Source organism: Canis lupus, chromosome X (assembly GCF_048164855.1).
Source record: "Canis lupus baileyi chromosome X, mCanLup2.hap1, whole genome shotgun sequence".
Lineage (NCBI taxonomy): Eukaryota > Metazoa > Chordata > Mammalia > Carnivora > Canidae > Canis > Canis lupus.
The window spans coordinates 108,260,243-108,285,495 of record NC_132876.1 but is presented as its reverse complement, the minus strand read 5'-3'; the positions used below and the strand labels follow the sequence as shown (position 1 = coordinate 108,285,495).

The 25,253-nt window shown below is 37.7% G+C and overlaps 1 long non-coding RNA gene and 1 other non-coding gene across 3 annotated transcripts in view; one reads left to right on the top strand and one right to left on the bottom strand.

Moving 5' to 3' along the window:
- LOC140628649 (uncharacterized) overlaps positions 1 to 25,253 on the bottom strand; it is a 207,710-nt gene that overhangs the window by 106,077 nt on the left and 76,380 nt on the right. The window lies entirely within an intron of this gene.
- Positions 4,422 to 4,528, top strand: LOC140628991 (U6 spliceosomal RNA). Its single transcript, XR_012026880.1, has one exon. It is a non-coding gene; the product is annotated as a U6 spliceosomal RNA (small nuclear RNA).

Here is a 25,253-nt window from a genome sequence, read left to right as displayed (position 1 = left end):
TTTTAATGACCTAGTGGATTTATAGCCTCATATTTTTTTTCTATTAGGTATAACTGCCTGAAAGCTCTTGAACAGAGAAAAGTTTCAATCCATTTTTTACTTCTTATAGTATTTTATTTTTTAAAAAAATGTGAAGACATTCCCCAAAAGATTTGTTTTTGTTCATGGTGTTCTTGCAGGTTACTCTGTGTGTTTGTATGTGCATATATTCTCATACACAGGCCAAGAGGTGCCTGTATGTAAGGGGGTCAACAGGGAAATAATACTCTTCAAGTATCTTAGTCTGTACTACCTTGGAACAAACAACATTGCAAGTCACTTGGTATAAGAGGAAGCTGCCCTTGGGCAACCTATTTGTTCATCCACTCACCAAACAGCAATCAGCAATATTAATCAAACGTCTCTTATGAGTAACCAGAGAAAGTAATCAGAAATGTTCAGATAGGGGTTGAAATGCTTGGCAAAATGACTATTAAACAGGTTATATCAAGGACTATGAAGTCAGAGTTTTAGAAATGTAGAGCCCCTTTCATCTTATAATTCCATACTTGTGACTTATATTTTTGGATCCAGAGGGAAAAATGAGCTAGCTATTTAGCTTATGGTGATGGTTGGATGTCTCTGTTTGCTAAGAATGACTCTAGTTCTTGTATGGAGGAACATATCTTTGTCTAGAGTAAAAAGTTGCCAAAGGGGTTGAGAGGCTCTGTGAGATGCTTGGTTATAAAATGAAACTGAGAAAATACACTCAGAAAAACAAGGATATAATTTTATATTCCTGGCAGAACTGGCATTCTCATTTATAGTGAAGTGGATTTTTCCTCCTTGGTTATTTCTGTTGATCTTCAGGGGAAAGAGGAAAGGAAAATGGTAATGCCCCGGTGAAGAAAGAAAGGTTCACTGGGGAAGGGAACCTCAAATGTCTGGATCTGGATGAATTGTAACAAGGATTCCTTTAATAGGCAGCCCAGCATACTTGTCAGTGAGCAGAAAGCTGGCCCAAGGAAGCTGCAAGCAAAGAACCCAGAGAACTGAGAGAACTTGAACATGGAAAAAGATACTTTTGTGCAAGTTGCATTTTTTGTATATGATAAGTTAAATCTGGTTGCAAATGTGGAGTAACTGGCCCACTGAAGGCTATGTTTTCCCAAATACAAGGGGGTAGTAGGCATTCAACATCAAGCAAAGGATGATCCACTCTCAAAATAACCAGGGAAAGCCCTGTCATTTGCCTTTTCAATAGAAGGCTTGCTACATAATTGAAATAACATTAGCTACCAATGCCAATGAATGAGTACACACTAATGAAGCATCTAGTGGGCACAGCACAAGTTCTCTCCTTTCACTGTGGACTGTCATACCATGTCATTTGATCCTCAATACAACCTCACAAAGAGGAAATTAAGGTTCCTCAGGGTTCAGTAACTTGCTCAATGTCACACAGCTAGGTGGCAGTGCTACAATTGAATCAATATATGTCTAGATCCTAACCCAATTCTCTTAAATGTTTTCTAAACATCCCTCTAATAGGAAGTTAGGAAGATATAGCAAGGTTTATGCTGACAGCTAAATTCATGGTGAAAACAAAACTATGTTATAGCATTTCCTTCCTTTGGCTATTACAAGGGTTTTCTTCTAATATTCTAAGAAAATATTTAATCAGTTAGCTCGGGGTAAGGAAAATGGGTCCTGTTCTTTGGTGTTAACTTATTTAAAATTTTATTTAAAAAATAAGATAAATAAGCACAACTTATAATGAATATTTGACTTTCAAATATTTTTTCTTTGCTTAACCCTGGATATAGAATCAATTTTTCCTCAGAGAAAAGGGGAAAAAACCCAAGTTAATCAAAAACCAACAGCAACTTAATTTAATGTGGTTTCCATTAGAGTATAAAAACCACTCAAATTCCCCACTTTTAAATTTATGTGCAGAGAACAGAACATTTTTTCATAAGAACAAATAATATTAAATGCTTCGGTTTCTCTGAAAGCTGAACTTAATGAACTATAAGATGTAAGAAAAATGTTTGAAGAAGGGCAGAGCTATCTAAGAGACACTATCTCTGACAAGCTGTGAGTGGGCTATGGGTTCTGGACTACTTAGCTGTGTGAGCCTAGGCAAACTATAGATGGCTAGAAACTACAGAAAACAGAAGTTTTCCACTCTGAGAGCATCATACTATTGATGAGAAAATGAAATCTCATCCATAGTAAATGACTTGCTGACCTTCAAGCAAATAGTGGAGAACTAGGACTGTTCCATGCTTCATTCAATTAGTTTCTAGGTGCCTCAGTTTCCTATTCTGTAAAATGAAGGAATATGAATAAGAAGTGACCTGATATCATGGAAGGAATACTTGTCTTGGAGATTGATAACCTGGATTTGAGCTCCCTTCTCCAAAACCCACCCACTGACTTTAGACAAGTCCATATCTCTTATTCAGTTTTCACAAATTCTAAATTTGAACTTAAATGCTGTTCAAACTGTATCAAAGAGGTGTTGAAAGAAACTAATAAAACAATGTATAGGCAAGTACTTTGAAAACAATGAAACACTTCAGAGAAGCAAAAGAATTACAATAATGGTGATAATGATTAAGTCCTCTTGCTTTCAAAGTTGAAAGGGAGACCTTGCCTTTGGAAGAAATGGAAAATATTATATTGGTAGAATGAGGGCCAAATTATGGATACTCATAAATGACAAGATGTGAGTTTATGTCCCAAACATTGCATGGGACATATTTATACTAACAAATTATCTCTTATTTATCTGAAATTTAAATTTTATTGGGTATCCTCTATTGCTTTTTACTAAATCAGGCGATCCTAACAATTGAGGGATTTATTTGAAGGGTAGCAAGTGCTATATGAAAGCAATGGTTCAGAACTCTTGTAAAAATATTGGGATCAGGGCGATCCCTGGGTGGCTCAGTGGTTTAGCGCCTCCCTTTGGCACAGGGCATGATCCTGGAGTCCCAGGATCGAGTCCCGTGTCAGGCTCCCTGCATGGAGCCTGCTTCTCCCTCTGCCTGTGTCTCTGCCTCTCTCTCCCTCTCTCTCTCTCTCTCTCTCTCTCTGTGTGTGTGTGTGTGTGTGTGTCTATCATGAATAAATAAATAAAATCTTTAAAAATTATCAGGATCAGAAGAAGTAAAATCAAGAAGATTGTCTTGATTTGGATTTCCCTAAAAACAAAGGCTAATAGAGAATTTAAAGGCAGTAATTTACATGGAAAATGAAGCCAGGAAACTTGGTAAGGAAAAGACAAAAGTGAGAATCACTCTAAAGGTGTTTTATATAAAGTCATTGCTGAAGGCAGTGGGAGCTAGATTCCACTGGTTTCAATGAAAAACCTTACACAATGCCTCCTAGGAGGGCGTCTAGGGCATTTGTCTGCTAGCTTCTAGCTTCCTATTGATTAAGGGTTGCCACTGAGGGGTGAAAGGGATCAGAATATGGTACCTCAAAATATTCCACTTTGGCATAAGAATTACTTTGAGCTGAAGGCAACTGAGAAACAGCAGACACAGAAAAAAGCTCTTTACCCTCCCCCATTTGCCTAAAAGCAGGGCATAAAGGGCATAAATTTCTCTTTGTGAAGGCATTCCCCCTCCCTTCTCTCAACAAGAGGGATAGAACTGCTCTTAATCATTGTAGATGATGCTAGATTCACCATCCCAGTGACAGCATCAAGAGGAATCTGCATAATAAGCCTTTTAAAGAACACTTATCTTGCATTAATTTCCCCCATATATTTACCTTCCCACAATTTGCTGCCCCTAGAAGGTCAAAATACTTTTCTTTTGACACTTCACCACAAGTTTATGGCCCTTTGTTAAAATAGTATATAAGCCTCCAGGTCTATCTCTTTAGGGTTTTCACTTCCTTTTCTTGAGACGCCCATATGATGTAAAAATATTAACATCAAATAAAAATTGTAGATCTTTCCTCCTGTCAGTGTGTCTTTTGTCAATTTAATTTGCAGGGCCCCAGCTACTAAACTAAAAGGGTAAAGAAAAAAATTTATTCATCCTTACACATACCCCCTTGAAATGAGCAATTTCCAAAAACTTCAGAAAAACTTGGAGGTAATTAGGCATGGAGCAGTTCGGGGCACCTGAACCAGTTCAGGGCATGTATTGGTGGTAGTCTGATCCTACACTAACTATAAAGCACAGCTGACACTAAAATAAGAAAAGAATAAAGTGGGGGAGTGGGGGAAGACAGACAAGGCACTCGGGTGCCTCAGTTGGTTGAGCATCTGGCTCTTGATTTCAGCTCAGGTCTTGATCTTGGGGTTGTGAGATGAAGCGCCACATCAGGCTCTGTGCTGAGTGTGGAGTCTGTTTGAAATTCTTTCCCTCTCCTTCCACCCCTCCCCCTGCTCATGCTATCTCTCTAAAATAAATAAATAAATAGTGCTCGCTTCGGCAGCACATATACTAAAATTGGAACGATACAGAGAAGATTAGCATGGCCCCTGCGCAAGGATGACACGCAAATTCGTGAAGCGTTCCATATTTTTAGCTTCCAAGACAGGCAGCAACTAAAAGAATATGTGACCTCCAAACCAGCTCTGCAAGAAATTTTAAGGGGGCCTCTTAAAATTCCCCTTTAAGAAGAAGTTCAGTGGAACAGTCCACAAAAACAAAGACTGAATAGATATCATGATGACACTAAACTCATATCTCTCAATAGTAACTCTGAATGTGAACGGGCTTAATGACCCCATCAAAAGGCGCAGGGTTTCAGACTGGATAAAAAAGCAGGACCCATCTATTTGCTGTCTACAAGAGACTCATTTTAGACAGAAGGACACCTACAGCCTGAAAATAAAAGGTTGGAGAACCATTTACCATTCGAATGGTCCTCAAAAGAAAGCAGGGGTAGCCATCCTTATATCAGATAAACTAAAATTTACCCCAAAGACTGTAGTGAGAGATGAAGAGGGACACTATATCATACTTAAAGGATCTATTCAACAAGAGGACTTAACAATCCTCAATATATATGCTCCGAATGTGGGAGCTGCCAAATATATAAATCAATTATTAACCAAAGTGAAGAAATACTTAGATAATAATACACTTATACTTGGTGACTTCAATCTAGCTCTTTCTATACTCGATAGGTCTTCTAAGCAAAACATCTCCAAAGAAACGAGAGCTTTAAATGATACACTGGACCAGATGGATTTCACAGATATCTACAGAACTTTACATCCAAACTCAACTGAATACACATTCTTCTCAAGCGCACATGGAACTTTCTCCAGAATAGACCACATATTGGGTCACAAATCGGGTCTGAACCGATACCAAAAGATTGGGATTGTCCCCTGCATATTCTCGGACCATAATGCCTTGAAATTAGAACTAAATCACAACAAGAAGTTTGGAAGGACCTCAAACACATGGAGGTTAAGGACCATCCTGCTAAAAGATAAAAGGGTCAACCAGGAAATTAAGGAAGAATTAAAAAGATTCATGGAAACTAATGAGAATGAAGATACAACCGTTCAAAATCTTTGGGATGCAGCAAAAGCAGTCCTAAGGGGGAAATACATCGCAATACAAGCATCCATTCAAAAACTGGAAAGAACTCAAATACAAAAGCTAACCTTACACATAAAGGAGCTAGAGAAAAAACAGCAAATAGATCCTACACCCAAGAGAAGAAGGGAATTAATAAAGATTCGAGCAGAACTCAACGAAATCGAGACCAGAAGAACTGTGGAACAGATCAACAGAACCAGGAGTTGGTTCTTTGAAAGAATTAATAAGATAGATAAACCATCAGCCAGCCTTATTAAAAAGAAGAGAGAGAAGACTCAAATTAATAAAATCATGAATGAGAAAGGAGAGATCACTACCAACACCAAGGAAATACAAACGATTTTAAAAACATATTATGAACAGCTATACGCCAATAAATTAGGCAATCTAGAAGAAATGGACGCATTCCTGGAAAGCCACAAACTACCAAAACTGGAACAGGAAGAAATAGAAAACCTGAACAGGCCAATAACCAGGGAGGAAATTGAAGCAGTCATCAAAAACCTCCCAAGACACAAGAGTCCAGGGCCAGATGGCTTTCCAGGAGAATTTTATCAAACGTTTAAAGAAGAAATCATACCTATTCTCCTAAAGCTGTTTGGAAAGATAGAAAGAGATGGATTACTTCCAAATTCGTTCTATGAAGCCAGCATCACCTTAATTCCAAAGCCAGACAAAGACCCCGCCAAAAAGGAGAATTACAGACCAATATCCCTGATGAACATGGATGCAAAAATTCTCAACAAGATACTGGCCAATAGGATCCAACAGTACATTAAGAAAATTATTCACCATGACCAAGTAGGATTTATCCCTGGGACACAAGGCTGGTTCAACACCCGTAAAACAATCAATGTGATTCATCATATCAGCAAGAGAAAAACCAAGAACCATATGATCCTCTCATTGGATGCAGAGAAAGCATTTGACAAAATACAGCATCCATTCCTGATTAAAACTCTTCAGAGTGTAGGGATAGAGGGAACATTCCTCAACATCTTAAAAGCCATCTATGAAAAGCCCACAGCAAATATCATTCTTAATGGGGAAGCACTGGGAGCCTTTCCCCTAAGATCAGGAACAAGACAGGGATGTCCACTCTCCCCACTGCTATTCAACATAGTACTGGAAGTCCTAGCCTCAGCAATCAGACAACAAAAAGACATTAAAGGCATTCAAATTGGCAAAGAAGAAGTCAAACTCTCTCTCTTCGCCGATGACATGATACTCTACATAGAAAACCCAAAAGTCTCCACCCCAAGATTGCTAGAACTCATACAGCAATTCGGTAGCGTGGCAGGATACAAAATCAATGCCCAGAAGTCAGTGGCATTTCTATACACTAACAATGAGACTGAAGAAAGAGAAATTAAGGAGTCAATCCCATTTACAATTGCACCCAAAAGCATAAGATACCTAGGAATAAACCTCACCAAAGATGTAAAGGATCTATACCCTCAAAACTATAGAACACTTCTGAAAGAAATTGAGGAAGACACAAAGAGATGGAAAAATATTCCATGCTCATGGATTGGCAGAATTAATATTGTGAAAATGTCAATGTTACCCAGGGCAATATACACGTTTAATGCAATCCCTATCAAAATACCATGGACTTTCTTCAGAGAGTTAGAACAAATTATTTTAAGATTTGTGTGGAATCAGAAAAGACCCCGAATAGCCAGGGGAATTTTAAAAAAGAAAACCATATCTGGGGGCATCACAATGCCAGATTTCAGGTTGTACTACAAAGCTGTGGTCATCAAGACAGTGTGGTACTGGCACAAAAACAGACACATAGATCAGTGGAACAGAATAGAGAATCCAGAAGTGGACCCTGAACTTTATGGGCAACTAATATTCGATAAAGGAGGAAAGACTATCCATTGGAAGAAAGACAGTCTCTTCAATAAATGGTGCTGGGAAAATTGGACATCCACATGCAGAAGAATGAAACTAGACCACTCTCTTTCACCATACACAAAGATAAACTCAAAATGGATGAAAGATCTAAATGTGAGACAAGATTCCATCAAAATCCTAGAGAAGAACACAGGCAACACCCTTTTTGAACTCGGCCATAGTAACTTCTTGCAAGATACATCCACGAAGGCAAAAGAAACAAAAGCAAAAATGAACTATTGGGACTTCATCAAGATAAGAAGCTTTTGCACAGCAAAGGATACAGTCAACAAAACTCAAAGACAACCTACAGAATGGGAGAAGATATTTGCAAATGACATATCAGATAAAGGGCTAGTTTCCAAGATCTATAAAGAACTTATTAAACTCAACACCAAAGAAACAAACAATCCAATCATGAAATGGGCAAAAGACATGAACAGAAATCTCACAGAGGAAGACATAGACATGGCCAACATGCATATGAGAAAATGCTCTGCATCACTTGCCATCAGGGAAATACAAATCAAAACCACAATGAGATACCACCTCACACCAGTGAGAATGGGGAAAATTAACAAGGCAGGAAACAACAAATGTTGGAGAGGATGCGGAGAAAAGGGAACCCTCCTACACTGTTGGTGGGAATGTGAACTGGTGCAGCCACTCTGGAAAACTGTGTGGAGGTTCCTCAAACAGTTAAAAATATACCTGCCCTACGACCCAGCAATTGCACTGTTGGGGATTTACCCCAAAGATACAAATGCAATGAAACGCCGGGACACCTGCACCCCGATGTTTCTAGCAGCAATGGCCACTATAGCCAAACTGTGGAAGGAGCCTCAGTGTCCAACGAAAGATGAATGGATAAAGAAGATGTGGTTTATGTATACAATGGAATATTACTCAGCTATTAGAAATGACAAATACCCACCATTTGCTTCAACGTGGATGGAACTGGAGGGTATTATGCTGAGTGAAGTAAGTCAGTCGGAGAAGGACAAACATTATATGTTCTCATTCATTTGGGGAATATAAATAATAGTGAAAGGGAAAATAAGGGAAGGGAGAAGAAATGTGTGGGAAATATCAGAAAGGGAGACAGAACGTAAAGACTGCTAACTCTGGGAAACGAACTAGGGGTGGTAGAAGGGGAGGAGGGCGGGGGGTGGGAGTGAATGGGTGACGGGCACTGGGTGTTATTCTGTATGTTAGTAAATTGAACACCAATAAAAAAAAATAATTAAAAAATAAATAAATAAATAAATAAGTAAATAAGTAAGAAATGAGAAAAAAGAATAGAGCTGTGATGCTGTATACCAAAAACACTGACAGAGGCTACAAAGAGGCTACTGATGCAGTCCAGAAGTGATAAAGCCTTGGACTAGGGTAAGTTACTCATTTGTTCAAAAACATGCATTGAATACCTAGTTTATGGTAAGTATGTTCTAAACCTTGGGAATCCAAAGCATAATACAGTTCCTGCTTTCAAGAAACGTTCAGTCTAGTAGGGGGAAAAAGGGAAAAAGTAAGTACAGTAATTAGAATGTAGTGTGCTAAGTGTTATCACAGAGGTATATTTAAAATATTATCAAAATAGGGGTGCCTGGGTGGCTCAATTGGTTAATCGGCTGACTCTTGATTTCAGCTCAGGTCATGATCTCAGGTCCTGGGACTGAATCCTGCCTCAGGCTCTGCACTCAGTGGGGAGTCTGCTTGAAATTCTCTCTCTTCCTCTCCCTACGCCCCTCCTCCCACATAAATTCTCTCTCTCTCTCTCAGAATAAATAAATCTTTAAAAAAATAAAAATAAAATATCAAAAATAAGAGCAAGTGCTCAGAAAAAGACAGCAAAGAATGAACTAGATTTTAAAGACTAATCAGTCAAATTAGGTAAATAAGTAACTCTCCTCTGTCTTTCATATCTAGCCTTCAAATGTAAATCTAAGATTTTGAATGAAAATAATATAATCAATAGTCTAGGAAGTTAGAAAGATGAGCTTGGGCAGCTAGGTGGCTCAGTGGTGTAGCGCCGCCTTCAGCCCAGGGCCTGATGATCCTGGAGACCCAGGATCAAGTCCCATGTCGGGCTCCCTGCATGGAGCCTGCTTCTTCCTCTGCCTGTGTCTCTGCCCCTTTCTCTCTTTCTCTCTCTCTCTGTCTCTGTCTTTCATGAATAAATAAATAAAATACTTTAAAAAAAGAAAGATGAGCTTGTTTTATAATGAATGAAAATGAATTATTTCTAGACTGTATTAAATTGGAAGTGGTTAGGAATTGCAAAGATGTCTAGGAGTTCCTTTAAGATAAAGTGCTGATGTTTGGTTTAAAGGCCAAGGCTGGAAATCACCTGAGAATATGATAGCCTTAGAGGAGAGTGAGAGCCATGGGCAGGGTCTTCTTATTAAGTGAAATATTAATGAAGGAATAAAGTCAGTACCAAGGATGGTGTCTCAGAGAACATCTGTGACTAGAGATCAAGAGAAAGAGATATCACAGGGGCTGAGACAGAAGAGTCAGGCTTGTGGCAAGCCAAGGGAGAGTTTCAAGAGGGGGATTGGCTGGTAAGGAAGTAAAGCAAGGTTAGCTGGTTATTTATTCAGTAAACACCAAACTGACCTGATTGCATTGACCCCAAATGGACAATAGCTTAGTTGTAATGTATGAATATTTATGGAAAATTCAATTATTAACCTTTGGAAATCAAGTAAAAAAAGGTAAGTGAAGGCAAATATGGCAAAAATACATGACTGCTATCATTAGCATAAGCCATAGCCTACTAGAAGCTAGACATATCCAGTGAGTCTCAGAAACATATTTTTTTCTGGGCCTGGGACAGGTATATGTTCTTTGAGTAGTCCCAGTAATCATGTATGGTGGACATTCTCATGCACCATCCAGATCCCCCTTAGATGAAAAACTTCTTGCCTCAGCTGCTAAGAGCACCAAATGAAGAAAGCTTTCAATTACCCCTTCAGAGACTGCCTTAGCTGCAGAGAGACCCTAGGCCCCAGGTCACAGCCTTATGAGGGGGCAAGCATTCCAATTACTAATGGAGATGGCGGTATAAAGACTTGGATATATAAGCCTAACTAGGATCTCTCCATGAGGTGTACCATGGCTGCCATTGTCTAATTCACAGCTTCACTTTATCTGCCCAGTTCTACTTTTCATTCCTTTCATTAAGATACTGCTTAAGAAACCTCCTGTGAAGTAAACTCCATCTCAGAATCTGCTTCCATGGGAATCCACCCTGTGGCATCATACAATCTACCTTCATTAGTTAAGTGCTTGTAAGTAATAGACAACTCCATTTCATCTGGCTTAAATAATATCTCACATAACCTGAAGCCCTGAAGTGAGGTTGTTCCAGGGTTAGTTAATCCCGTAACTTCACTAAGACTATCAGTCATTAGGGTTTTTTTTCTCTTTCTGATCTGTCATTTTCAGCATGGTGGCTATGTACCTCAGTCCAGCATTCCTCACAGTTATAAGATAGCATCATATGCAGGTGTGAAAATGTCCTACAAAAGGAAAAAGACTGATACTCCCCTGGTGAATCTTTTTAAAGAACAAGCTATCCTTTCTTAGAAGCCCTCTGGCTGACCTCCCTTCAGTCACTGGCCAGAACTGGGGTTTAGACCTCCCTCCAAACCAATCACTGGGAAGGAAACAGGATGACCATGATTTGCAGAATCAAATTGTTTGATTTGCAATCAAAACTTGCTCTTGAATCTTTTGAGGGATGGACATATTCCTGAATAAAACAGGGTTACTACATTGCCATATCCTAGAATATGTTTATTCAGCATTTTCCTTCCATGTAACTAATTTTACATAACTTAAAATCTAGGTTAGGTAGCTAGAGGGAAATGTTATTTTTATATAAAGCACCTGGATGGGCCTTCTGTGAACCTTCTTGCAAGGACAATGAAATAACTTTTTTTTTACCAGCCAGGGGTGAGATATGTGGTAGTGTTTTCTAACCATCAGTTAACCTTCTATGTGTTAGATATACATGTATTTTCACCAGAGCTTGAGTTCAGTGGGAAGCAGCCACACCTGACATCCTACACCACTTTTTAGGGAATTTGGAAGAGTTAAGAAGCTCATTTTCAAATAACCCAGTCAAAAAAGGGACAAATACTATATGATTGTGATTATATGAGATACCTAGAATAGTCAAATACATAAAGAAGAAGTAGAATAGTGGTTGTCAGGGTCTGGGGGTTGTAGGGAACCAGAATTTATTGTGAATGGGGTTGATGGTTGCACAACAGTGTGAATGTACTTAATGTCAGTTAACTGTACAGTTAAAATGATTAAAATGGTAAATTTTATCTTGTGTGTATTTTGCCACAATTAAAAAAAAGAAGCATATTTTCAGAGAACACCTGTGAGAAAAACCCAACAGCTGAGGTCTAGAAAAAAAATTTCATACTAGAAAAGCCTTAATCACTCACTGGAACTGCTTTAGCTTATAAACACCTATTATAAGCATATTTCATTGTGTTATATTTGTATAATGGATTTGAGTATTTTAAATGAGTATGGCTATTAGTTCATCGTATAGTAAAATTAATTTTAAAGAGAAGTTTTATTTAAAATGGTTAACTATTCCTAAATAAAGTTCCATTATTTTAATAATAGACTCCAACTATCCTATTTAGAAGACAAGATGAATGGCTACTTATCTTATTTAAATCTTATTTATGTACCATTCATGTTATTTTCTGAATTAGGTGAAAATAATAAACTGTTGAGGCAAAAAATGGTCAAAATTGGATGAACATACTAATGTTTTAATAGCTTGACTGGGAGTTTCATAAATATCATTTCTAACTAAAGTATGTCACTATAAAAACCAATTTATCTCCTGTTCAGAAAAAAAATACTCCACAGAAATATTTTTAGCTACTTAAAGCCAAAAAAGGATGTCCATCTATTGATGTAGACCATTTTTTTGCACGAGGGAGATGCTGCATTAGAAAATTTCTAAAGGCTTTTTCAACTCCATGATTCTGTGATATGCTGAATCCTTGAAAATGACTCTCAGAGACAGAGAGAGAGGGAGTGACATCAGCAAAGAGCAGTACAGGAATTTCTAGTGTCCGTCCTCTCCCAGAAACATCAATTTAAGCAATTATCCACATACAAAATATCTTCACAAAAGCTAAGGATTCCAGGTGAGAGATTAACATACTTAAGTGAACCATAGAAATAAAAAAAGACACATTAAAGAGGTATGAAAAGATAGATTCCCATTATCCTGTCACCCCTCTTCCCAACCCCAGGCAGCCCAGCATGGACAGAGACACACACCCTCCCATGGAAGAAAAAAGAAATAAATGCCCAACTTCAATGCAGACTCCAGAACCAAACCCGCTCCCATAGACCTATAAACCAGCTCCTGCAAACCCAGGTTTTCAGCTGGCCCCCATGGGCCTAGCTCCCAGGCCAGCTACTGTAAAACCAGTTCTCCTGGATTGTCCCAATACCAGCCTGGCCCCCGGGGACCAAGATACTGGGTCTACTCTAGTGTGTCCAACTCCTGGTTGGCTCCTTTGGACCCAGATTCCAGACTCATCATTGCAGACTTAAGTGTTGGACCCCAACCAGCAAACCTAGCTTCAGACTCCTCACTTGCTAACTCAAGTAACCAGGGATGGTCCCTGTGTATCCAAGTACCACGCCTTCCCATATGGGGACCCAGGCACCAGACTTGCCCACCCTAGGGCTCCAGCAGCAAGCTCGCCCACAGACACCACCAGACAGTTCATATGGTATCTCTGAACGGGCTGACTGGGGAAGGGCTTTGTCTGCAGAAGTCAGTATAGAAAGACTGGAAGGGGTGCCTACTTCTTTAAAAGTACAGGTACTTCTTCAAAAGTACACAAGGTCACAATGATCATGAATAATCAAGAAAACATGACACCACCAAAGGAAACAAATTCCAATGTCTGACCCTAAAGAAACAGATATGTATGGACTGACAAAGAATTCTTAATAATCCTCTTAAAGAAATTTGGTGAACTACAAGAACGCACAGATAGACAACTAAATGAAATTGGAAAACAATGCATGTACAAAATGAGAAGTTCAAAAAAGAAAGAAAACATTAAAACAAACAAACAAACAGAAATCCTGGAGTTGAAGAATATAATGACCCCTATCTTACCCTTCTCATAAAAATTAACTTGAAATGTATTAAAACATTAAATGTAGGACCTTAAACTATAAAAATACTAGAAAAAAAAAACAGGAAAAAAACTTCTTGACATTGGTCTTGGCAATGATTTATTCTATATAACGCCAAAAGTACAAGCAACAAAAGCAAAAGTCATTAAGTGGGACTATGTCAAACAAAAAAGCTTCTTCACAGCAAAAGAAGCAATCATCAGAATGATCAGTCAACCTATGGAATGGGATAAAATATTTGTGAACCATTTATCTGATAAGGAGTTAATATCCAAAATATATAAGAAACTCATACAACTCAATAGCAAAAAGTACACAATGCAATTAAAAAATGCTCCACATCACTAATTATCAAAGAAATGCAAATCAAAACCACAATGAGATTTGCCTCACACCTATTAGACTGGTTATTATAAAAAAAATCAAGATATAACAAGTGCTGGCAAGCAAGAGGAGGAACAGGAACCCTTGTGCATTCTTGGTAGAAATGTACATTGGTGCAGCCACTATGAAAAACAATATGAAAGTTCTTACAAAAATTGAGAAATAAAACTATCCTATATCCAGCAATTCCACTCCTGATTATATATTGAAAGGAAATAGAAACACTATGTTGCAGATCTGTGTTTATAGAAGCTTATAATAGCCAAGACATGGAAACAACCTATGTGTCCATTGATGGATGAATGGATAAAAACATTTTGTATACATATACAATGGAATATTATTCAGCCATACAAAAGAAGGTAATCCTGCCATTTGTGACAAGATGGATGGACTGTGTGGGTATTGTGTTAAATTAAATAAGTCAGAGAGAGAAAGACAACTACTGTATGACCTTACTTATATGTGGACTCTAGAAAACATTTTAAAAAACCCAAGCACATAGAAAAAAGACATCAGATTTATGGTTAGCAAAGGCAGGGGTAGAGGGAAGGGGGAATTTGGATGAAGGAGGTCAAAAGGTAGAAACTTACAGTTATAGTACTACAGATTTAATGTACAACATGGTAACTATAGCAACAGTGCCGTATGATATATTTGGAAGTTGTTAGAGTTAATCCCAAGAATACTCATTATAAAGAGAAAACATTTCCCCTTTTTTGTATCTATATGAGATGATGGATATTAACTAAATTTATTGTGGTAATCATTTCACGATACATGTAAGTCAAATCATTATGCTGTATACCTTAAACTTTTACAACGCTGTATGTCAATTATATTTCAGTAAAACTGGGGCAAAAATAGAACTACCATATGACCCAGCAATTCCACCTCTGGATATATATTCAATGGAAATGAAATCACTATCTCAAAGAAATATCTGCACTACTATGTTCATTGTGGCATTATTCATAATAGCTAAGACATGGAAACAACCTGTTTCCACTGATGGATGTATGAATAAAGAAAATTAGTATACGCACACACACTGCAATATTATTCAGCCATAAAAATAGGGAAATCCTGCTTTTTGCAACACATTGATTGACTCTGAGGATATTATGCTAAGTGAAGTAAGTCAGACAAGGAAAGACAAATACTGTGTATTCTCAATTATATATGGAATCTAAAACTGCCAAGCTCTTAGAAATAGAGAGTAGAATGGTTGTCAGGGGCTGGGGCATGGGGTAAATATTGGAAATGTTGGTCAAATGGTACAAACTTTCAGCTACAAGATGATTAAGTTCTGGGGAACTTATGTATAGTTTGGTGACTATAATTAACAATATTGCATTATCTACTTGAATGTTGTTAATAGAGTAGATCTTAAATATTATCACTACAAAATGATAATTATGTGAGGTAATAGAGGTATAAACTATCTTTACTGTGGTAATCATGTCATAACACATAGAAATCATCAATATGTATCAAATTGTCACACTGTACATCTTAAACTTATATATATGTCAAAAATATCTCAATAAAGCTAGAGGAAAAGAAAATAAAACGAGAAAGTAAAAATGAATTGTAGGCGGCTAAATTTTTAACAACAGGCCATTGCTACAAAAAAGAAGTCTGAATCATCATGTTTGCCAATCCCATGGTATAAATACTCCCACTATGGTCAATTTTATGCTAGTAACAGGATGTCACATAACACAGAGTGGAAGGAAAGATGTGCAAAATTGGCCCTTTAAGTTCTGGTTCTAGCACATTATCAATAAACCATCCTATTTGATCATGGATGGAGCTAACCATCTTTTGTTAATGGCCAAGATTTCTTCTAAGCCAGGTTGGCAGATAGCAGGGTGGGTAGGTAGATGGAACATTTCCACATAATAAAGTTTGTCGTGGTTCAGTTGCTTCTATAACAGTGGATTTTACAGAGTGTAGTATTCTTATTATGCTGATGAAGAAATTTGTTATGGTGTGCTAATGATAAGTGAGAACTGAATAAAGACAGGCCTTGTTCAGAAACTGAAAGAATATATGACCACCAAACCGACTCTGCAGGAAATCTTAAAGGGGACCCTGTAAAAGAAAGAGGAAGTACAAGGAAAAAATCCACAAAAACAGGGACTGAATAGGTATCATGATGACACTAAACTCCTATCTTTCAATAGCAACTCTGAATGTGAATGGGCTTAATGACCCCATCAAAAGGCGCAGGGTTTCAGACTGGATAAAAAAGCAAGACCCATCTATTTGCTGTCTACAAGAGACTCATTTTAGACATAAGGACGCCTACTGCGTGAAAACAAAGGGTTGGAGAACCATGTACCAAAAAAAAGCAGGGGTAGTCATCCTTATATCAGATAAACTAAAGTTTATCCCGAAAACTGTAGTGAGAGATGAAGAGGGACACTATCTCATACTTAAAGGATCTATCCAACAAGAGGACTTAACAATCATCAATATATATATGCCCCGAATGTGGGAGCTGCCAAGTATATCAATCAATTAATAACAAAGTTAAGACATACTTATATAATAATACACTTATACTTGGTGACTTCAATGTAGCGCTTTCTACAATCTATAGGTTTTATAAGCACAACATCTCCAAAGAAACAAGAGCTTTAAATGATACACTGGACCAGATGGATTTCACAGATATTTACAGGACTTTACATCCAAACGCAACTGAATACACATTCTTCTCAAGTGCACATGGAACTTTCTCCAGAATAGACTACATACTGGGTCACAAATCAGGTCTTAACCGATACCAAAAGATTGAGATCGCCCCCTGCATATTTTCAGACCATAATGCTTTGAAATTAGAACTAAATCACAAGAATAAGTTTGGAAGGATTTCAAACACGTGGAGTTTAAGGACCATCCTGCTAAAAGATGAAAGGGTCAACCAGGAAATTAGAGAAGAATTAAAAAGATTCCTGGAAACTAATGAGAATGAAGATACAACCATTCAAAATCTTTGGGATACAGCAAAAGCAGTCCTGAGGGGGAAATACATCGCAATACAAGCATCCATCCAAAAACGGGAAAGAACACAAATACAAAAGCTAACCTTGCACCTAAAGGAACTGGAGAAAAAAACAGCAAATAGATCCTACACCCAGCAGAAGAAGAGAGTTAATAAAGATTTGAGCAGAACTCAATGAAATAGAGACCAGAAGAACTGTGGAACAGATCAACAAAACCAGGAGTTGGTTCTTTGAAAGAATTAATAAGATAGACAAACCATTAGCCAGCCTTATTAAAAAGAAGAGAAGACTCAAATTAATTAAATCATGAATGAGAAAGTAGAGATCACTACCAACACCAAGGAAATACAAACGATTTTTAAAACATATTATGAGCAGCCATATGCCAATAAATGAGGCAATCTAGAAGAAATGGACACATTTCTGGAAAACCACAACTACCAAAACCGGAACAGGAAGAAATAGAAAACTTGAACAGGCCAATAACCAGGGAGGAAATCGAAGCAGTCATCAAAAACCTTCCAAGACACAAAAGTCCAGGGCCAGATGGCTTCCCAGGGGAATTCTATCAAACATTTAAAGAAGAAACCATATCTATTCTACTAAAGCTGTTGGAAAAGATAGAAAGAGATGGAATACTTCCAAACTCGTTCTATGAGGCCAGCATCACCTTAATTCCAAAACCAGACAAAGACCCCACCAAAAAGGAGAATTATAGACCAATATCCCTGATGAACATGGATGCAAAAATTCTCAACAAGATACTAGCCAATAGGATCCAACAACACATTAAGAAGATTATTCACCATGACCAAGTGGGATTTATCCCCAGGATGCAAGGCTGGTTCAACACTCGTAAAACAATCAATGTGATTCATCATATCAGCAAGAGAAAAAACAAGAACCATATGATCCTCTCAATAGATGCAGAGAAAGCATTTGACAAAATACAGCATCCATTCCTGATCAATACCCTTCAGAGTTAGGGATAGAGGGAACATTCCTCAACATCTTAAAAGCCATCTACGAAAAGCCCATAGCAAATATCATTCTCAATGGGGAAACACTGGGAGCCTTGACCCTAAGATCAGAACAAGATAGGGATGTCCACTCTCTCCACTGCTATTTAACATAGCACTAGAAGTCCTAGCCTCAGCAATCAGACAACAAAAAGAAATAAAAGGCATTCAAATTGGCAAAGAAGAAGTCAAACTCTCCCTCTTCGCCGATGACATGATCCTGTACATAGAAAACCCAAAAGACTCCACCCCAAGATTGCTAGAACTCATATAGCAATTTGGCAGTGTGGCAGGATACAAAATCAATGCCCAGAAGTCAGTGGCATTTCTATACACTAACAATGAGACTGAAGAAAGAGAAATTAAGGAGTCAATCCCATTTACAATTGCACCCAAAAGCATAAGATACCTAGGAATAAACCTAACCAAAGAGGTAAAGGATCTATACCCTAAAAACTATAGAACACTTCTGAAAGAAATTGAGGAAGACACAAAGAGATGGAAAAATATTCCATGCTCATGGGTTGGAAGAATTATTATTGTGAAAATGTCAATGTTACCCAGGGCAATTTACACGTTTAATGCAATCCCTATCAAAATACCATGGGCTTTCTTCAGAGAGTTAGAACAAATTATTTTAAGATTTGTGTGGAATCAGAAAAGACCCCGAATAGCCAGGGGAATATTAAAAAAGAAAACCTGAGCTGAGGGCATCACAATGCCGGATTTCAGGTTATACTACAAAGCTGTGATCATCAAGACAGTGTGGTAGTGGCACAAAAACAGACACATAGATTAATGGAACAGAATAGAGAACCCAGAAATGGACCCTCAACTTTATGGTCATCTAATATTTGACAAAGTAGGAAAGACTATCCCCTGGAAAAAAGACAGTCTCTTCAATAAATGGTGCTGGGAAAATTGGACATCCACATGCAGAAGAATGAAACCAGACCACTCTCTTTGACCATATACAAAGATAAACTCAAAATGGATGAAAGATCTAAATGTGAGACAAGATTCCATCAAAATCCTAGAGGAGAACACAGGCAACACCCTTTTGAGCTTGGCCACAGTAACTTCTTGCAAGATACATCTATGAAGGCAAGAGAAACAAAAGCAAAAATGAACTATTGGGACTTCATCAAGATAAGAAGCTTTTGCACAGCAAAAGAAACAGTCCACAAAACTAAGACATCTACAGAATGGGAGAAGATATTTGCAAATGACCTATCAGATAAAAGGCTAGTATCCGGGATCTATAAAGAACTTATTCAACTCAACAGCAAAGAAACAAACAATCCAATCATGAAATGGGCAAAAGACATGAACAGAAATCTCACAGAGGAAGACATAGACATGGCCAACAAGCACATGAGAAAATGCTCCGCATCACTGGCCATCAGGGAAATACAAATCAAAACCACAATGAGATACCACCTCACACCAGTGAGAATGAGGAAAATTAACAAGGCAGGAAACAACACATGTTGGAGAGGATCTGGAGAAAGGGGAACCCTCTTGCACTGTTGGTGGGAATGTGAACTGGTGCAGCCCCTCTGGAAAACTATGTGGAGGTTCCTCAAAGAGTTAAAAATAGATCTGCCCTATGACCCAGCAATTGCACTGCTGGGGATTTACCCCAAAGATACAGATGCAGTGAAACGTTGGGACACCTGCACCCCGATGTTTATAGCAGCAATGTCCACAATAGCCAAACTGTGGAAGGAGCCTCAGTGTCCATCGAAAGATGAATGGATAAAGAAGATGTGGTCTATGGAATATTACTCAGCCATTAGAAATGACAAATACCTACCATTTGCTTCAACATAGATGGAACTGGAGGGTATTATGCTGAGTGAAATAAGTCAATTGGAGAAGGACAAACATTATATTGTCTCATTCATTTGGGGAATATAAAAAATAGTGAAAGGGAATAAAGGGGAAGGAAGAAAAAATGAGTGGGAAATATCAGAAAAGGAGACAGAACATGAGAGACTCCTAACTCTGGGAAACGAACTAGGGGTGGTAGAAAGGGAGGTGGGCGGGGGGTGGGGGTGACTGGGTGACGGGCACTGAAGGGGGCACTTGATGGGATGAGCACTGGGTGTTATTCTAAATGTTGGCAAATTGAACACCAATAAAAAATAATTTTTTTTAATTTTTATTTATTTATGATAGTCACACAGAGAGAGAGAGAAAGAGAGAGGCAGAGACATAGGCAGAGGGAGAAGCAGGTTCCATGCACCAGGCGCCCGATGTGGGATTCGATCCCAGGTCTCCAGGATCGGGCCCTGGGCCAAAGGCAGGCGCTAAACCGCTGCGCCACCCAGGGATCCCAAAAAATAAATTTATTAAAAAGAAAGACAGGCCTTGCTGATGGAAAATTTCTGTCATCTGAACCAATGAGTGGAATTTAGCTGTCAGATATTAGATTTGCAGCTACATTCATCAGGATTCACTTCCATGTTGTGGATCTAAATCTTCGTTTTCTTATTTTTTTTTTAGTTACAAATAATAATGTAAGATGGCTAATTTTTCTACTATTATGTATAGATAAAGTTCACTGAGAAGGAAAGCAAACACTGTATTCTACTTTTTAAAAAAGAAAGAAAATGTATCTTATTAACATTGAGCAAATAGAGATATACATTTGAAGGAAATTTCAACATCACTATAATTCAAACTAACAAAACAGTATTTCTCACGTATTCTATAAAATTAAGAGGCCACTATTCTGGGGTCAAATACCCCTACTAAAGTGATCTGTACTACTTATTTGCATTATCCCAATGAAATTCATAAAATCTGATAATATGACAGGTGCTTCTCCGTATTTTGGGAAGGAGAAATAAATAAATGATTAGGCACTGTCATAGGCAATTTCTGTAGTAGTGAAGTAAAACACATTCAGACTACTTGTAACATGATCAATATAGGTTCTATTGGTGCCCATATATAACATTTTGGTACTCAGTATTCCTGTTAATGGTGTCTTAACTCAAGCACATGGAATTATCTCTCTCAGAATTTCCTCTGGCTACAGGCACATACCCAGCCTACACAAGGGGCAGGCCAGAATTGCCAAGAAATTAACAGTCTTGGGAAAAGCAATCCAACAGTGATGATTAGGACTGGTAAGTAAATATCTCAGCTTCCTTTCCCCTTGGGTGGACGACTGGGCTGTCCTTTACGCTGTCTTCCAGGAGTTCCCAGCATGATTAAGCCCCTGTTTCCTACAGCAGTAATATGCTCAAGAGCATACTTATGTTGGCTTTCTTACCTTCTCTGTCTCAACTCCCTACTCCCCTACCAGTGCTTCCTGGGATCACTTACCAAATAAACTACCTATACTGAAATTCTTTTACTAAGATCTGCTTCTAAGGAAATTTCAAGTAGGATAATCAGTAATGGAGAAATGATCTCAACAGGAGTCCAAGAATTGGCACTAGAATGAGACTCAGTCTCATGGCAGATTGGCTTGGCATTGAGCTCTCATGAGTATTCATATGAGTTTCTAGTATTACATAAAACATGTTGGTTTTCTTTATGAGTCGCTTCTTCTCTCCCCTCCAAACTAATTTCTCACTATTTTGCAGATTTTTTCCTCAACTTTGGAGCTCCTACTTATTCATAAATTTGAGTTACTCATAATGTTGACTCACTCCTGGCCTATCATGACCCTCCCACTTCTCTCTACTTCATGAATTTTCAGTTTTAGGCTTCAATGTTAATCATAGGAGTCTAATTTCATTTTTCAGTTCAAACGGTAGAGAGTGAAAATCTAATATATTCAATCTTTGAGCAGAGCTAATTACAACAGATTAGTGATGAGCAGTTAAGCATCATCCAATCCAGCACTGGATTGCCTCTAAAGTGAAAGAGGCAAAAAAAAAATAAATAAATAAAAAATAAAAATAAAAAATAAAAAAAAATAAAGTGAAAGAGGCAATGTTAATAATTAAGCCAGGACAATAGGTACAAACCAGGACTCTTCTGGGCAAATTAGGTTGTATGGCCACCTGGGCATATGACACTAATCAATTTATACTGGATTTTCTAAGATTGGTTTCTCAGTAATTGTCAAATTAGTTATAATCTTTATGTGTGTGCAGCAGTGAGGGGTGGTGACTGGCACATTATCAGCCATTAAAGAGACCAATGATTTTCTAAAGAAATAAAGATATGGTCATTGTTAAGTTATAGAACATTCATACTACAGGGCAATGAGAACTGTTATGGATTACCAGTGATTCTCATACCAAGCTTTGGAGACCACCAAAACAATCCACTCTTTGATGCATTGCCAGAGTACATCCTAAGGCCAAAAATAACCTGGTCATGAATTCAACTATAGCCTATTTTGTAAAGATGTAAAGCCATTTGGCAAGACATCATTTCTCAACAGAACATTTCAAATAAGTACTGATGAAGTTGGAAAATGGAATCCTATTGTATCCAGTGAGTATTAGGCTTGCCTAAAATTTAATAATCTTGGGAGCCATTAATGTCTCAGATTGACATTATTGGTTGGGATGTAATTGAAATGAAAACATTCAGAAGTATATTCACAGGTGTCCTTATACTGAATAGGAAGGGAAGTTCCTGATATTACAAAGGAAGCAGATAGCTTCTTTTAGTGTCTCACCTCTCTGAAAATTAAAGAGAAGTTTGTCCAACCATTGTTCTGCATCAATGTATTACAAAAGATTTATCTTTCTAGGGTGAACTTATAAATATAGTTTCTAAAATTATTTCAGAAAGATTGCAGGGAAGGTCTATTTTTTTCTATGGAGTTTCAGATACCCAAGGTACCTAAGCTGTTTTTCTACTTCAGGAAAATAAAAGATATAAGCTTTCAATATTCTCTGGTTATATTGAACAGTGACTGGATGAGATAGCAGTCAAGAGTCCTAGGCTCAGGTTGCATCTCAGCTACTTTTGTCTCCAAATCTGTTTGTTCATCTGAGAAATGAGCAGATCGAGCTAGATCAGACTTTCTAACTAGGCTCTGCTGGCCTACAGAGTTCCATGTATTACATTCTCTCCTATGTGCTTCAGCTATGTGAGTCTTCCTTTCAGGTCCTTGTACAAGTCACAGCCACTTCTGCCATTGTACCTTTGCATTAGTTATCTTCATTTGAAAAGCTCTTTGTTCTACATTCCCTCTCCAAATACCTTGCTTGGTTAATTCCTATTCATCATTTAGATGAAGTTCAAGGGTTGGTTCCTTGGGGAAACTTTGCAAAATCCTCATTTTGGGTTAGACTCCTGTTATTTGTAGTTTTGTAACCACATTTGTTTCCTTCTTCACACTGAGTTCACTCACTTGTGTGATTATTTTATAATAAATTATCCAGTAGTTCTAACTCTGTAAGAACGAGTCTATCATAGACTGTGTTTTCCAAAGGTGGTTATAATAATATCATGTATCCCACATGGTTTTCTACAAAGTGAACTCATGATTTTCCCATCAAGAAGTGGAATTTAATTCCTCTCCCTTTGAATTAAAGCAAGCCAATGACTGCTTTGTGAATAGAGTTCATCAGAAGTGACACTGAATAACTTATCAAGCTAAGTCATAAAAGGCAATGCAACTGCCTCCTTGTTCACTGGAACACTTGCAATTTGAACCCTGAAGCACCATATAAGAAGTCCAACTTCCCTGAGACTCCTGTGCTGAAAAGAAGCCAAGTATTCTAGTTGGAAGTTCTAGTCTTCATATTATTCCACCCATATGCCAGACATATGAGTAAAACTTTGATAATTCCAATATCCAGCAATCAGTTTGCCTCTAGTCATTAAGAATTTCCAGCTGCGGTCCCAGAAATCAAGAAGAAAAGACAGGCTACCCCTCCTGTGCTTCTGTCATGATTACTGACCCACAGACTCGATAAGCATAATAAAATATTTGCTTTAAGCTGCTAAATTTTGAATGATTTGTTACTCAGCAAGAGGAAATGGAACAGAGTCATGTCTGTCTTTCTTACAAAGGTGTCCCAATTGCTCAACAAAATGCCAGTGATACCTAGTAGGTGTTCAATATATATTTGTGGGAAGAATAAATAAATGCCTATGTCTTTGCTTAAATTATTCTCTCAACACCTTGCAGAAAGTTCTTTTCCCTTCTCTCTTATGAAATCATATATAACCTTCAATAGCCAATCATGGAACTTATAGTCAACACTTTTAGTGAGTTCTGTATAAAACTGCACATAATATAAAATCTCATGAAAGGCAATGAGCCATAAAATGTGCTATTTTTATGTATTCTCTCTTCAAGTTTATAATAATTATTTTGCATCTTTATTTTCTAACCAGTTTCTTTATCAGCTTATCCATCTCTTTATCCCCATTAGCGACTTAGTGATTTTAAAGTGATGGTGTAAGATCTTCATGTACTGAGAGCAATGGGAACTTGCCTTTAAGAGCTGACTATATCAGAAGGATATTAAGCTGCAGAAACTAGGAGATCCTTACTGCTAATTTACTAAAGGCAAGGTTCATTGAAGATGCAAAAGGGAGCATCTGAGAAAAAGAAGAAACTTTACCATGTGGACAATCTTTTAAGCTGCTAGAAGGCAACATATTCAAGGAATTACTGGTGGCCGTTCCTGTGTATTATTTTTTAAAAAGTCTCTCATTTCTGTCTTTCCTGATTATATAGTGATACTGTATGAAAAGAGAGTCAAGCCAGAGGAAATTCTAGGGCCAAGAAGAGGCAACTTAACAGTGGTTTATTAAAAAAAAAAAAAAAGCCCAGTTCACAGAAAGAAGAGAGGAAAAATTTGAGCTATAACAGCTCTTCAAGAGTTGTTTGGAGGAGACCAGCCTAACACCAAACAAAGATCTCAGTGAAAATTATCAGTTGAGTAGCTGAGTGGAGAGCTTTTATCAGTAAGAAAGGTACAAAATGTGTCTGTACTTCTTGGTGCCATATAATATAATTGTGGAGATACCACACACAGGGAAACTATTCAAGAAGAGTTAATCTATTACTCACAAAATAAAGGTTGTTCTAGAAATTAAAGTCTAGTTTCTACTTTTTACTCCTGGTCTTTTCTTTCTAGATTGTACCTCATTTTTTAGATGAGACACAAGAGTGCTGGATGAGTTGGTAATTCAGCAGCCACACTCGGCTTTGATGACTAATTGTGTTTGTATATGAGTTTCATAAT